Source organism: Schistocerca piceifrons, chromosome X (genome assembly GCF_021461385.2).
Source record: "Schistocerca piceifrons isolate TAMUIC-IGC-003096 chromosome X, iqSchPice1.1, whole genome shotgun sequence".
Taxonomy (NCBI): Eukaryota; Metazoa; Arthropoda; class Insecta; order Orthoptera; family Acrididae; genus Schistocerca; species Schistocerca piceifrons.
Genome location: NC_060149.1, coordinates 203455513 through 203471540, shown reverse-complemented (window position 1 = coordinate 203471540; position 16028 = coordinate 203455513). Strand labels below are relative to the sequence as shown.

At 38.8% G+C, this 16028-nt stretch overlaps 1 protein-coding gene across 5 annotated transcripts in view; it reads left to right on the top strand.

The window, feature by feature from the left end:
* The window catches only part of LOC124723158 (palmitoyltransferase ZDHHC2), a 279047-nt gene that overhangs the window by 62124 nt on the left and 200895 nt on the right, over positions 1-16028 (top strand). The window lies entirely within an intron of this gene.

Here is a 16028-nt window from a genome sequence, read left to right as displayed (position 1 = left end):
CGCATTTCAGTTCTGTTGGCTGCATCCTCTGCAAATGGCAAACATTCAAGAACACCTCTACTAAGTAATAGCACTTACGTTCTAACATGATGTACAATTTTCTCTTCAGAAAACCACTGTCCTACCTAAAATTTTGCATTTTAGTTCATTGCAAATCTTCATTCCCATATAGTGTGGAGTTCACTCAAAGGACTATAGACAGTGGCTATGAAGCAGGAATTTTTCCTTATTTGCTGGAAATCTTAACTATCCCAGATCCGACTGCAGGTTTCCTATCTAACAGCTTCCGAAGGCAACACAAATTTTATTTTCAGTGTTTCACATAATTATAAAATAATTTAAAATGCTGTCATAAACTTTTAAATTAAGATTACTCATTAAAAAGTATAGGTTAACGCAATAAGGTTTTATAAAGAGAAATTCTGCCTTGAGACATGCGCATAAATAAACGAAATTCATTCATCCAGTATTTGAGAATGAGCACACACACTTACCAACTTGCAACAAGCCTACACTAAACTTTTGCTCACTGCCTCCTTCCTCCCCCCCCCTCTCTCTCTCTCTCTCTCTCTCTCTCTCTCTCTCTCTCTCTCTCTCTCTCTCTCTCTCTCTCTCACACACACACACACACACACACACACACACACACACACACACACAGTTCAGGAGTTATGTCATAAACATTGAGATGCATGAAAAACTTTCCTTTGCTTAATATGGAGTGCAAGTGTGTCTGTCTTCAATTATTTAAAGAATTGGGGGTTTACTGGTTATTTGCTATTTATGTCTAAAAAGAATTAATTCATATACATAAAAGGATAGAACAACTAATATATTCAGATCCCTTAACAGTGGACAAGGCACTCTGTTCTTTTCGTGGCACATATTGGTGTTTTTTGCAAGGTCAGTATTCTTTTCACGATTCCTGTGGGTTCCTAAAAGGTTATGCCACACCTAACCACAGATTCAAAGTAACTATGGTACACTATTATTCTTGCTTACATGCTGGTTACATTGGGTAAGATTGTCATAGAAAATGACAGACTGTTTAATATATTTCTCAAGTGTGCAATATGTGATGACCACGAATGAAATCAGGTTTCATTCAGATGCAGTCCAAAGAACTGTACGAACTGCTTTCTTTAGGTCATGATTTTTGTGGATTATCTGAATATGATTTGTTTTTGATTGTTTGGTTTGAATGCGTGATAAAATAAATGTCCAACATTGTTGAGGTTCTGTAAAAGTGAAGTGCCTATCTGTATAAAAATGAGAATAGTGACACTACAGTCAGACGGAGCTTTGGCTTATGTCAGAAAAGAGTTTTCTCAGAAGCAATTTGTGCAGTACTGGCCATTAAAATTGCTACATGATGAAGGTGGCATGCTACAGACATGAAATTTAACCGACAGGAAGAAGATGGTGTGGTATGCAAATGATTAGCTTTTCAGAGCATTCACACAAGGTTGGCGCAGATGGCGACACCTACAATGTGCTGACATGAGGAAAGTTTCCAACCGATTTCTCATACACAAACAGCAGTTGACCGGAGTTGCCTGGTGAAACGTTGTTGTGATGCCTCGTGTAAGGAGGAGAAATGCCTACCGTCACGTTTCTGACTTTGATAAAGGTCAGATCGTAGCCTATTGCGATTGCGGTTTATGATATCGCGATATTGCTGCTCGCATTGGTCGAGATCCCATGACTGTTAGCAGAATATGGAATCGGTGGGTTCAGGAGGGTAATATGGAACGCTGTGCTGGATTCCAACGGCCTCGTATCACTAGCAGTCGAGATGACAACCATCTTACCCGCATGGCTGTAACGGATCATGCAGCCACGTCTCGATCCCTGAGTCAACAGATGGGGACGTTTGCAAGACAACAACCATCTGCACAAACAGTTCGACGACGTTTGCAGCAGCATGGACTATCAGCTCGGAGACCATGGCTGCGGTTACCCTTGACACTACATCACAGACAGGAGCGCCTGCGATGGTGTACTCAACGATGAACCTGGGTGCACGAATGGGAAAACATCATTTTTTCGGATGAATCCAGGTTTTGTATACAGCATCATGATGGTCGCATCCATGTTTGGCGACATCACGGTGAACGCACATTAGAAGCGTGTATTCATCATCACCATACTGGCGTTTCACCCGGCATGATGGTATGGGGTGCCATTGGTTACACGTCTCGGTCTCCTCTTGTTCGCATTGACAGCACTTTGAACAGTGGATGTTACATTTCAGATGTGTTACGACCCGTGGCTCTACCCTTCATTCAATCACTAAACCCTACATTTCAGCAGGATAATGCACAACCACATGTTGCAAGTCCTGTACGGGCGTTTCTGGATACAGAAAATGTTGGACTGCTGCCCTGGCCAGCACATTCTCCAGATCTCTCACCAATTGAAAACGTCTGTTCAATGGTGGCCGAGCAACTGGCCCGTCACAACACGCCAGTCACTACTCTTGATGAACTGTGGTATCGTGTTGAAGCTGCATGGGCAGTTGTACCTGTACACGCCATCCAAGCTCTGTTTGACTCAATACCCAGGCGTATCGAGGCCGTTATTACGGCCAGAGGTGGTTGTTCTGGGTACTGATTCCACGTTATCTGTGCACCCAAACTACGTGAAAATGTAATCACATGTCAGTTCTAGTATAATATATTTGTCCAATGAATACCCGTTTATCATCTGCATTTCTTCTTGGTCTAGCAATTTTAATGGCCAGTAGTGTAGATGATATATTACCTGTTAGTGTCTCTCTGGGGATCTTTGGCAGATGTTTAACAATTTTCCTGATGTTTCACCAGCACAAGTGGCTGGCCACATCAAAGCTGACATTGTGAAAGCTGGTGACAGGCTAGCAATAGAAGGCATACCTTTGACAATGTTACCCACTTATACTGGCAAAACATCAGGAAAATTGGACATCGGTCGAAAATCCTGAGACAAAAGCCGACAGGCAATACGTCGGCGATTGGCTCTGAAAGCCTTGAGCTGTAGATTGTTTTTCCTCAAGCTATAAAGTATAATGGCATAAAGGATAATTGCTCATCCTGGTATGCAACCAGTGCTAGGAAATCATGAGAATTTTTTTAAGCATAGGTACAGGTCTATTACTTTAATATACAGTTAAAAATCTTCGGTAATACTGTAGCAAAGTTTTGTCTTGAGACATTTCACAAAATCCTGAAAATCAGCATATTTTGTAGTACTTGATAATGCAGCACAAATATGCAAATACATGAACTAGAAAGTCACCACATTAAAATGAAATAAGTAAGAGCAGCTGTTAAATGTTACTTTGCCAAGTGTGTGTTTGTTCTGTGGGCAAGTCACCTACCTGTGATGGGAATTATAAAATTTTTGACAGAATTAAAACCGCTTTTAGCTGTTGCAAATTCTGCTAACAGATAGTAAAAAACTGTAGCGAATAAAGTCAAATTCCGACTACAGTAGAGACGAATGTTAATATACGTGTCCCTTGCAGGTTACCTGCTTTGATTGTTGAAAAATTTATAACAAAATGTCAAGACTGTAAAAGTTTGGTACTAAACATTGTAAATTTAGAAGGTATCAAGCATTTGAATCCTAACACATGCTCGTAAATCAGTGATAAAATAGTAACATATAAAAATAATCATGTATATTTAGTGCCTTGCTTTTGAAAGGTCTCCGATTTTGTAGCTTCGTTTTTGTTAGAGAGAAATTGCTTTGGGATATCAAACAAGGTTCATTGGAATGATTACTTGCAGAATCAGCATGTTATGCTAATAGGTGTCAACAGAAAGGCATGTCCAAAGATAAAACACACAACTGTTGCTCAATTTTTCATAGAATACTGCATGAGCATGTTTTATTCTGTTATTAGTTAATGGGTACAGTTCCCTGTACTCGTAGGAAGACAGAATAAACAGATGGCCATTTTTCTGCTAAATTCCTGTGAGACCTTTGCAGAAATACTGAGAAATTGAAGAGCACCACTTAGGTGAAAATGTCAAAACATTTTTGTTGAAATTAATCCCATAAGATGGCTTTCTGAGATCACTTTATCATCTGGGCAGACTTATAAGTGTTTCATGTCTTCGATAAAGGTATCCATCCAGCAATTCTCTAATTTTTCGTGATGTCACCTACTACTTTAGCTAAGGCTGACAGTCTAGTCTTTCACTTTTCTTGTCACCTCTCTAATGTTGAATATATCACTAGAGATATTGGAATGACATCTTTTCCTCGTGTTGTGATCCATTTGGGATGTACAAAGCATTCATCTGCTCGTGCCACGATGTTGAATGCCAATATACTGCTTCAGTTTGAAGCAAAATGGAGTTTTTGTGAGCAAAGAAATTTCAGGCTTGCATCTGGGTGGTGGTGGTGGTGGTGGTGGTGGTGGTGGTGGTGGTGGTGGTGGTGGTGGTGGTGGTGGTTGTTTTTACCCTCCACAATATTTTGACTTGGCTCCAGGCAGTCATCTTCAGGTGAGCCATTGAAGACTCCCCCCATTCCACAATAAAGTCAGTCTTCAGTGACTCGTCAGAGTATAACAGACAGGTCCCAGTTGAAATGTCATAGTGTGGACAACAATGACCACCTGCAAGCCGAAAATTTCTTTGTCATTTAATTCACTGGGAAAATGTTAAAGTGCAATTCTCTTACCTGAGGATACTTGTGACAAGTCATCATCCATCAGTATACCACCCATTTGAGTAATATGGGATTGCAGATAATGGGAATCAGTGAATTTGTTGATTATCACATCAAAAGTTGTGCCACTTTTATGGGTGCCACAGTTCCCATTCAGTATAAAAGAAGTTCTAATTTTTTTTTCCATTCTGTTTTCCATGTTTCCCTTAGTTGCTATAAATTTTTGGAGGTATGTTCTGTCTATGCAGCGAATTGAAGGCAGTTTGTTTATTGTCATATGTATTTCAATTCTTTTATGTGGAAAGCATCCTCAGTGGCCTGTAATACATCTTTCTTTTTATCATGTGGTAGATACAATATGCTGCTATGTGGTTTTGTGTAGTTTTCCCCTTTCTAACACCCAACTTCTGTTCAGTAATTCAGCATTCAAGTTTGTCCCTAGTTTTACTGACCTGCCTGTCTGCCAGTGTAAAGTAGGCTCTGTGGATAGGGCATGTGGAGGTCAGTTGTCATCACAATAACAACACAATGAATGAAAAATTGATGTGGAAATGGATGCTTCTGGTGGCATTTTCCCTCTGCAGGAATACCGAACATCCAACTAAAAATGATAGTTAGTTCCCACTTGGGATATTTTTTTTTCTCCAAATCATTCTAGTTTAATGCCAGGCCTCTTTTTTTTTAACAATCGTGCTTTAGTGTCACCTTCCCAATTGCCAGTTGTCAGTATCTTCAACAGTCACATTATTGTTGTCATCGTTGTTGTTGTCTTTGTCATAATGATTATTCATTTAATGTGGTGGCATGTGTAGTCATTGTGACAAAGATGTGATCATCAAGGAACAAAATAAAAATGAGTTGGAGAAGCCATTCTAGTACTTATCCTCTTGTATGCAAAAATGTGGAAACAGGTTATTTGTAAACTTAAAAATCTGAAAAGCTGGAGCTTCGTAATGCACAGCAGCTTTGCAAAAGGCCATCTAAATAAAGAAGAGCAAACAATTAGAAGACACAATAACTGAAATTTCCAGAAAGGTATTGCAATGTGCAATAACAAGATTTGTAATAGTCCTGCAGAGTTTCTGTAGCAATGAGACTGAAAGTGTTTGGAATTGTAGGCATGGCAAAGGTAGTATACAAAAATTGGAAGAAACGTCAAATTTTCAATTAGTAGCAAACTGTCACTGGTGTTTTCTCAATATAGTAAAATGAGTTTTTCATTTGACTGTGTATCCCCCCCCCCCCCCCCCCCAAACAAACACACACACACACACACACACACACATTGCAAACTACAGAACCATCATAAATGTCAGAGGCAAGGCCATACTTCTATTTCACATGAGTGATCAGTGACAAAGAAAATGATTTACAGCAGCACATTACTTAAGTAATGAAAGTGCAGCCCCACAAGTGTGGATCAGATGATTTGCAAATTTACAGCACCTAGAGCGTGCCAACTGATTTTGATTCCTCGGCAAACTAAGGGACAAAACAAATATTTCACACATAAATATTGTCTTGCTTCAGAAAATTAATAGTGCTCTTGCACCGGAGAAGTGTGCGTGCTTGCATTTAAAAAAATTTGCCAGGTGCGAGTAGGACTTGCACTGTTAGGGTTTCATACAAATTTAATTGTATGTAGACAGTTCATCCATCCTGGTAACAGAGAAGCTCAATGATTTTTGCCTGTTATCAACACTGATACTGGAGAGATATTGAACCTAGGAATTTAAAGACTTTAGAGTGTGTGTTAAATTTGAAGTTGAATAACAAATGACAAAAGAAATATTGTTTCATGTGATAAAATTACAAATTAATTTTCCAACCTTTTTTTTTTTTTAACCCTGTACTTCTGCTTTTAAACCTTGCTGCTTCCAAATTTCATGATTCTAGGTCAACGAGATGTACTCTATAAGTTTTGATAAGTGAGTTTGCAAGTACCAAAATATGTTACATAAATGGCTGCATCTTTTGCTTGCCTTGACTTAGAAGCTTCAATTTTGTACACCACAAGGGACTGTAGGCCTTGGTGTGTGACATAAATTAATTTGCTACATCTACCGTCTCTTGAGAAAGAGTTTTGGACAGACAGATGCACAACAAAGTGATCCTACAAGGTTTCCATTTTTTACTGACTGAGGTACGGAAACCCAAAAAAGGAAGGGGGAGAGAGGTGGGAGGGAGAGGAGAAAACCATTGATGGCTCTGTGTTGAGATTTGGGCATTTGCCGGAAAGACTACTTTTGCAGCACCAGATATTATTAGTCAGATTAGCTATATGGCCTAGACATTTTTGGAATAATGGCAGATAATTTGTCTGTTTGGTTCATGCAAACAGTTAATTGTATGTGTTAGATTATAGGTGAAAGGAAAAAACTGCAAGCACCTGGAGTTAAACTCTGTAGTCTTAAGTTTGGACTTAGATATTGTATCATCTGACTGACTCTACCATACTATAGTTTATATAAAAAATCTTAAATCTCTCTGAAAATAAGTTTAGTATTTAGGTGATTTAACTTTATGTTCATTTCGTTTTCCAAAGTGACAAACAGGAGAGGAAGGTAAACATACGAGAAAACTAAAAAAGAGATAGTTGCAGGCATAATTGGTGTAATGTACTGGAGAATTTCGCAAACAATAGAGAACTATAAAATAAGCAGCTTTTATCACTGCTGCAACTGGCAAAGAGCAACATGCAAAGGGCTTTGAGGGGAGGCATTGACCATATCAGGAGGGTGTAGGGAGGAAGGAATAGGGTTATGGGCTCATGATTTGTTACACTCCTCTGAAGTATGGAAACTGGAAATAATACACATGAAATCAATGTATTTGCTGAATTATGTGAATAAATGCAAAGTAGACTGTTTAGTCGTACTTGAAGTTAAGTTTTTGAAATTGTGATACTAGTTCTCTTAAGTGTCTTGGAAGGAAAGCATGCTTATGTCTGTACAAACTGTAATCATTCCTGTGTGTTGTGTATAATATGGTGAGAAATACATATAGAAAATACTATTTGTTACCACAATGCGATGATGGAAACAGCATTCAGAAAACTGTGTTCATGACATTGGTGTGACTGCTTTGTAAATACCAAACAGCTACTGCAGTTTCTCACATTTGGAATCAAAACAACTTACATATGACTTATTTTCCTCACAGGATCCTCCCCTCCTAGGCCTTAATGTCATGGTAAACGAACTGCCACAAAATATGGACCAGGATGGAGCAAGGAATTGTTAACAACCTTTCTGATAATCCATTCTATTTTCCTTTCAAAATCATAAAAAAATTACAGAAAAAAATGTTCAGGGTGCTTCTGCCAGGCATGGAGTGCCTTTCTTCGACTGGAAGGTCCTCTGTCTGATACCTTTTGTGTACCCTGCCTTTCAAACACATGTACACTATCGCTCAAAAGTTTTCAAACATTAGTGATCTTGAGAAAAATGAAAATTGGAACCAGAAATGCTAGAAATACTCATAAGTCAATTTGGAATGATCTTTTATTGTAACTAAATATATGCAGTCAAATTTTACTCTCCTCAAAGTAGCCTCCTTTGGCTTTAATCACTCCTCTGCATATGCGAGGCACTCTTGCTGTTAGCTTCATCAGGATTTCCTTGGTAATATGCCACCATTCATCTTGTAGCCAGGTCCAGAGGTAATGAACGTTGGTAATAGGCCTTCATTTAACTTCTCTGTCCAAGTGATCCTAAAGCAGTTCAATAGGAGTACAGTTGGTGGGGATTGATGCAGCCAGATCATATTTTTCAGTTCATTATTTTTTTCTAAATTTTCCAAATACACTTCGTACAGTTTTGAAGTGTATTTAGAGTTATCTTGTTGTAGGACAAATCCCTTGCCACATGGCTTTGCATGATACAGTAGAATCTGATGGTAATCCTCTTTCTTCATTGTTCCGTTTATATGTACAAGGTCACCAGTCTTACTGCCTCCAAAACATCCCCAGACTATGAAGGAATCCCTTCCATGGTTTAATGTTGGAAATACACTTTGGTGTAACATTCATTCACCTGGCAACCAGCGAACAAATGTGCGTCGCTTTTTGTCGAAGACTTCAAATTTGGCTTTTTCAGTAAAACGCACCTTTTTCCACTGATTTACTGTCCAACTTTCATGTTGTCTTGTCCAGTGTAGCCTCTTCTGCCCATTAATAGCAGTCAGTAATGGCTTCTTAGCTGCCACATGCCCATTAAGGTTCAGTGCCCGAAGAAGTGTTTTCACAGTACTTGCACTCACCAGCTTTCCCCTATTATGGTTGAGGTCGGCTGCTAAAACAGGTTCTGTTTTGAAGCAGTCATGTTAGCTTGTGGTTACTATACATTTGTCACCACTCTTTGATGTGACTTTTGGCCTACGTTTAGAGGTCGGTCCATATTCTGGCCACTATCCACATGCCTCTGCAAGGTATAATACACACATCCCAAGGAGATATGTTCTTTATGTGCTACTTGCCACATAGTAAGACTGGCTGCATATAAAGACACAATTGCAGAATGTTGTTTCTGTTGAAAACTCCTTTCTTCATCCCATTATCGATGTTTACACTGAGAACTCGCTGAAGTTCACTCTTTGATATCTCATGCATAACTACAGGCCCCTTTCTTACTTTTAACTGTGTTCACAGATTTGTAGATGCTCTATGAACTCTATATAGTGAGAAAAGTTTATATTATGCCTCCACAATACAAAATAAGCGGCATGCAATGCTTGGAACCTGAAGAGCATAACAATGGAAAGTTATGTTTTGAATGATTTAATTTTTCAAAATGTGGAATACTACTCTTTAACATTACATTGAGCCTGACACTGGGGAAACAATAGACCTAATTCGTATTTGAATCTGGTAACTACTTTTTTTTTTTTTCTTTCAGGGTGTTTGAAAACCTTTGGGCAATAGTGTAAAAACGAGGTATTTGGAATAGAATTCCTGGGTGATAGGAGTTATATAGTGCTAATGAAATGTCAGGTATGAGCCTGAATGTATAAGCAAGAAAGGTAAGGTGTAGAAGCCATTACTCAGTGCTCAGATACAGTTTTGGGAGTCACTTAAAGCAATATGTGTTCTCTGACATTGGTCTAAAACTGTACACAGTATGCCCAGTTTACTTCAGAAGTCTCTTCTAATTTGTTTTTCAGTAATTCAAAATGTCTAACACCGTGCCATACAGCAATCAGGGGTGTACCAAAGGAGGTGTTGAGACAGGCCCCCACCAAGGATGCAGGCAGAGGGTGTCTTCCATCTAATACCATAGTTTATGCATTACAAACCAGATTTTGTTGAATTAGGAGGAAATGGAGAAATGATTGATAAAAGTAAGTAAACTGTTTCTAAAGGAAGATCATTTTGTTGTTTCAGATGTTAGCATGGCATGAAGGGGGAAATTGTGGTATTATGTGTTGGAAGTTAATTATTAATGGCAAAAATCCAAGAAAGGTAGCTCAGAAACACTGGATTTCAATCCTAGGATGGGATATTAAAAGGGCTTAACTACTAAAATTAAAAATGCTGTCCTTTGTAAAATATGTGGACGAGAACATTGAGAGAAGTGGGATTGGACACAAGATACTGCATTTCAAGTTGCTACTGAGAAAGCTACAAGTTTCAGCACTGCTAACAAGTTGTCCACACCCATCAACCTGCAGCTTCACTCTCATATACTAGCTGTTGCTGTTCTTGGAGATGTGGAGAAGGGTTTGCTCTGTAATGACAACTTTTTCATTTGGGTCTACCTGCTAGGTACATTAACACCCGCCTCCAAGCCACCCAAATGGATGTTAAACAAAGCCAGCTGGATTCTTTACAGCAGCTTGGCTGTATTTTAACAAATGTCCAATATGTAGGACACAGTAGAAATTGTAACTGTCATTTGCAGGGTTGCAGATATGTCTGTTGTGAAGTTCTCTGTAAACATGGGAGGTGACCATTCCCATTATGGTCCAAGGAGTGCAAACCAGCCATCAGGGACAAGCAAGTGTCACTGAGGGTTTCAGTGTAATTTGTCTGCTTATAATCTGGTGGCCTTTCACATAGCTTGGGCAAAAATGCAGTGCTATATTGTATTCCTTGCAGGAATTTTTGCAGTATATTGTTTCACATCATCAGCAGATGTATGGGAATCACTGAGAAGGATCAATCGGTAAGGAAATGTGTGTACTGCAGGGGCCATTCAGGAATGGTGCTGTAAGCATTACGCTGGGTGTTGTAGCCCAGACAATGTTCAAATACTTTGAACAAATTCCATCTAATGCCAAACGAGCTCCTTCCTACACCCAAGCAGAATCTGGAATTAACTGAGAGGACATGTTTGGACTAGAGCTCCAGCAACACTGAAGAATACAACTGTGGCTTGCAATAAAATACCAGAGCCAGACAAAGTGTACTAGACATGTTGCAATATTTAAAATATTGAGTGAAAAATCTACCTCCCCATGCCTTCTTCTTCTTCTTCTTCTTCTTCTTCTTCTTCTTCTAACAGAACCTGAGATACAATACTGTGATCCTTAGAGGGAAGTAATCATGATCACATTACTAAAACTCGGAAAGTGTTGCACCAGCCCAAGTATTTATTGCATACTGGTTGTATGGAGAAGGCACTGGAATAAATGGTAAACAGCTGCTTAGTATGAGTTATAGAGAACAAAAAACTTCACAGTGGCCGTAAATGTGGTTTTCTGTTGATGCCACTATAAACTTAACAACCTAATGCTTGTTGAGGGAACAATACAAAAGGCTTTTTTATGTTGTCATCACTTGATAGCAATTTTTTATGTTGAAAAGGCCTCTGACACTATGGAGACAAATTCTCATATGGCAACTGTGTTAATGGGGCTTCTGGGGTTGTTGTCCCACTATGATGTGATCCTGTATTTTAGGTTCAGAAGCACCATCAGATCGACATACCCAGGAGAATGATGTCCCTCAGATGAGCATTTTAAGTGTTACTCCTTTTGCAATAGCTGGCAACAGCATAGTGTCCAGTTAGGAACCCTGTCTGATGCTCTTCTTGTGAACAATTTTTCAATCCTCTTTGTCTTCTTCTTGAAACAAATGCTCGACAACTGCCACTAGCATTAAGAAAATTAGATTTATGCCAACAAACACAGGCTTCAATTTTTTCCCAGATAAATTTGTTTTAATCGTACATGTCATGTTTTTAGTCAAACTGAACTATGACCGAGACACATTACTCTTAGTTTAAATGGAATCAGTAAAGTTCCTGGGTCTGATCGTAAATGAGAAACTCGCGTAGCTGTCATGTATGAAACATCACAAGGCAAGAGCTCTAAACATTTTAAAGTGCCTTAGTGTTGTATAGTGGAGGCAGACAGATTTTCTATTATTTTACAAAGCCTTTGTTTGGTCATGGCTGGAGTATGGCTGTGTTTTATACACTACCGTCCTCAGCCTCTGTGCTAAGCCTGGGGATCCATCTCTCAAACATCCGGTGTAAGTTCCTCATAGTGTGACATGCTTATAATGTTGGGTCAACCCCTCACTCTCTGACCCTTAATCTTCTTACTAGACCATCAAGAAAACAAATGTACGTAAATTGCAGAAGGGCAGCAAGCTTGTCTGGGCAGCCTGCAGAGCACAGTGGTGCAGACTTGAATGTTTTAAAACAAGGTTGGAGCAAGTACCCTCCTGGTTAGTAGTGAGGCCAAAGCTGTTTTTATAAGGGGCAGTCACATGAAAACGAGATAGATGAAAAAAAGTAAAGAAACGGTTTATTTAAAAAATAAATGCCATAACTTAATATGTATGTTTACCCCACTGTGAGGCAAGATAGTCAATGCCTTCATAGAAAAATGTTTGTAGTTGCCTACAGAATCACGATTATACTCAGGTGTGAACCTCGTCACTTAAAGAAAATAGACAACCACAAATATCTGTAATAAGAGCTCCAAAAATATGGAAATCACATGGGGAAATATCAGGACTGTAAGGAGGATGTGTAAAGGCTTCCCAGTGAGACTTGTGCAGTATAGTCAAAACAACCTTGGCAGTATAGGCCTACCTACATGTCTGTCTCATTTTCATCTGACTGGATCTTATAAACTTTGCAGAGTTTGAGAAATTTTGTAAATATATTGTATTAAAACAAGTTTTTATTAGTTTTTAGATGAGTGCCAAAATTTAACTCTTAGGGTTCCAAGTAGGGTCATACTGCCAGCTTCTAAGCAGTTTCCTTGATAGTGTCTTTAGTATGATTTTAAAGTCTTTGATGTAAAGCTCTATGGAACCCTAAAGGAACCAGAGGACATGAACTGCAATTGACAGAATAACTTCCTTGTCTTCTCAGACTCTCCCAAAGTGCCCTACAGACTATTCAGTAAATGTACCCAGCATACAAAGTGGTCTAAACTATGTAAGAGCACTTTACATACTATAATGTCAAGACTGAGTGAGGTGGTGTAATTATAAGCACACTGGGCTCGCTTCTGGATGACAGCAGTTGAAATCCATATCCAGCCATCCAGATTTAGGTTCTCCATAATTTCTACAAATTGCTCTAGACAAATGCTGGGATGATTCCTTTGAAAAGTGCATGGCCAGTTTCCTTCCTCATCCTTTCATAAACTGAACTTGTGCTCTGTGTCTAATGACCATGCTGGCAACTGGGTGTTAAACTGTTCTTTCTTGCTTTATAGTATCAAGGGAGGAAGTATCATTCTGCAGGGTACCAGGTAATGTGGGGAATGAGAAAGATAGTACAGCAACAAGAGATGCATGCAAAGACAATCATGTACTCCCTGTACTGTCCTCTTGGGTACTATTTCCTCATTATTTGAGGTGGAGAGTTAAATCACTGGGAGATTGTCTGGAGGTACAAAGTAATGAATTAAGACTGATGAGGCCTACAATTTTGCTGTAGTGAACGTTCTTCCAGTCACATGCATGGAAAGAAATAACTTTAACATGATTGAGAGTAGGCCCTGTCCTCTTACTGTCATCTCCTCTGACAGGATGACTCACCTTTGCGCTGTGCTTGCGGTGTACCACTGTTGGTGCACCACATTTTACTTGACTGAATTTTATATTCTGGTGAGAACAGCAAGTTTTGTTGGTAATCATTTAGCCACTGTTTTAAATAACAAGCAAGTATGGAGAAGGTTTTAAGATTTCTGTGTTGTCACAATTCCTGCCTAAATTATCTGTGGATTGTTTTTATGTATCTAAATAGCTGCTTAATTCTTCAGTCAGTGATGAAGCCATCCATCATTATCTGAAGTGGCTTTACAATTTTTCACTGTGTCTATTTCTCTTAATATTTATTGTTAAATTGAGTCACAGGTTTTTGTTTAAGCATTTTTGACAGCCATGTGTAAAACTGTTGCCCAACATTTACTTGGTCTCACAGTGGTTGGCTCCTTCCTGTTTTTATTAGGATCAGCCAGCCACACATACCAGGGAGTAACTTCTAGCACTTACTGCAGATAATTATTGTTTTATAAGTATTTCATGCCATGACTATAGTTTAGTTCTATTCAAGAATAAATGTGCACACAGTCATACAAGCTCCAATAAACGATATTTACTTTTTGTTTTAACATGTTGAGAAGCAACCACTTCCTCCATTGTCATCATTAAACAGTCTTTAAAGTCTCCGATTTGTGTCCCTGGGGGACTGAACTAAGAAGACTGCATATGAGGAAAGGCTTAATTCTAATGAAGTTTTCAGTTCATATTCGGATAACTACATCATTGAGTGCCCAGAAAACAATCACCACCATTAGGCATTTGTGGTGTGTTAATTTATGAGAGGAAATAAGTCTCTCTCTCTCTCTCTCTCTCTCTCTCTCTCTCTCTATATATATATATATATATATATATATATATATATATATAGAATCTTTTTTTGGGGGGGGGGGGGAGGATTAGTTACATTGTTGATGAGATGGGTCATAATATATTCCCTGGAAAAAAAATCATACAATTAGATAATAAAGGACCTATAAAAAAAAAAGTGAAAGTAATATTACAGAGAGATTCATAATGGAAACTTATCCATTAGAAACCTAAAAATTAAATGATTTAGTGTGTAGAAAATGCATTACGTAATAGTGTTCAAATATTGCCTTGACATTGTGATGCATGTGGGTATTAATTTTTTTTATTATTACTTTTTTACATTGCTAATCATTCTTACGCTTTGTATTGTCATTTCCACATGCATCAGGTTAAATACATCTAGAAATCTTGGTGTGAGATGTAGTATAAGATCTTGCTACAAACAATAATTGGGTGAATTTGCAAGTAATTTGTGTGGTCATTGCTATTACTTTCAGGGATATAGCATAAATTTTGTGATAAGTGAAAACAGTTCTCTCAGTATGTATGAGAACTTGTGATTTATATCAATGCACAGTGTGTGCTCTTTCGAACATGTCCGAAGGAACAGACACCATGTATTCATATAATTGATTCACCCAGATGTGCAATTAATCCACTCTCCTCAGTGTGGATGCAGAGGTATGTCTGACCTGCGGGAATCTCAGAGTAGCAAGCATGGAGGAAACAGACAGGGACTGCGGATAGGCGGTGCTCGGTGGGAGTGCGTGTAAGCTGTGAGGCATGTTGAGAGTGTCCATGCATTTGTGATAACACGATGTCACAGGTGGCACAGTGCTTAACACACCTGTCTAGTAAGCAGGAGATCCCAGTCCGGTAGACATTTACGCTCGTCACCTCTGATTCCGCATAATGTCCCGATGCAGCTGACATCAGTAATCCCTTCCCTTCTGCCCCCTCTACACCTTCAATTCGCACATAACTTTTGATTTGTTTATGTGCAAGACTGTTTCGTACAATGTGAAGGATTGTACTGAGTCAGTACAAATTTGTGTCATCTCTTAGTCATAGTAATTTTACGTTTCCAATTTGCAGACTGTTTGAAAACTGGCCATGAATGGTAGCATATTGTGTTCAGTTCTCTGCCCTTTTAAAGTCTGTTGCATTTTGCTCTTGTTAAGTACTCAAATTTCTACAGTATATAACCTGAAACTGTTTGTGTAACTAAGAATAGGTCTTAAGTATTACAGGGAAGAATGTTGCCTTTACTTGACATCTCATTGTAACTAAACTGTGGTTTCATTAATGTAAAAACGAGAATGAGAATTGTAAAGTTGTCACACAGTACTCTTACTGTATTGCAAATGGGAGGGAAGCTGACTGATGATAAGACTTAGCTGTGCATGATGAGTAACCATTTGTTTGTGGTGGGAACCAAGTGAGATGGTCCAGTGCTTAAGAAAATGACTTTGCATTCAGGATACATGGCGTCACGATCTCCACTTGAACATATTAAGATCATGATAGTTTCCCCAAATCTCTTTCTGTGTATGCT